The sequence below is a fragment of the Vombatus ursinus genome, unplaced genomic scaffold (genome assembly GCF_900497805.2).
Source record: "Vombatus ursinus unplaced genomic scaffold, bare-nosed wombat genome assembly UNPS02014798.1, whole genome shotgun sequence".
NCBI classification, from domain to species: Eukaryota; Metazoa; Chordata; class Mammalia; order Diprotodontia; family Vombatidae; genus Vombatus; species Vombatus ursinus.
This window is the reverse complement of record NW_020954576.1, coordinates 55,641,765-55,642,389: the sequence shown is the minus strand read 5'-3', so window position 1 is coordinate 55,642,389 and position 625 is coordinate 55,641,765. Positions and strand designations below refer to the sequence as shown.

At 44.6% G+C, this 625-nt stretch overlaps 1 protein-coding gene across 2 annotated transcripts in view; it reads left to right on the top strand.

The window, feature by feature from the left end:
• The window catches only part of LOC114049654 (interleukin-6 receptor subunit alpha-like), a 62,924-nt gene that overhangs the window by 30,355 nt on the left and 31,944 nt on the right, over positions 1 to 625 (top strand). The gene's annotated exons all lie outside the window — the stretch shown is intronic.

The following is a 625-nucleotide window of genomic DNA, read 5'->3' as shown; positions in this document are numbered from 1 at the left end:
AGAGAGAGAGAGAGAGAGAGAGAGAGAGAGAGAGAGAGAGAGAGAGAGGGAGACTTGTTTTTGCTGGAGAAAGGAGAGTGGGGTATACCTGGATACTCTTGCAGGTCTTGTAGGTAGGGTACCATGAAAGCACAGGGTGCACAGGGATGGGGACAATAAGGAGGAGAAGAGGGGATACCACAAGAGGAAGTGGAAGATGACAAAGATACACTGGGTCTGTTTCACAATCTTGTCTAGCAACCAACAGCCCTGTAGCTGAAGCCCCTTCAATCCAAAAGTTTTCCAAACTAATCTAAAGATAAACACACATATCAGATTCCAAACTTATTTAGCCTCCAGTGCCAAACCTTGCCCTGAGAGCTTCCCCAAAGGAGTTATTTTTTGGGGGGGGTAGGCAATGGGGTTAAGTGACTTGCCTAGGGTCACACAGCTAGTAAGTGTTATGTGTCTGAGGCTGGATTTGAACTCAGGTCCTCCTGAATCCAGGGCTGGTACTCTATCCACTGCGCCACCTAGCTACCCCGCAAAGGAGTTATTCTTTTTTTTTAATTAATAAATTTATTTATTTGTAGTTTTCAACATGTACTTCCACAAGATTTTGAGTTCCAAATTTTCACCCCATCTC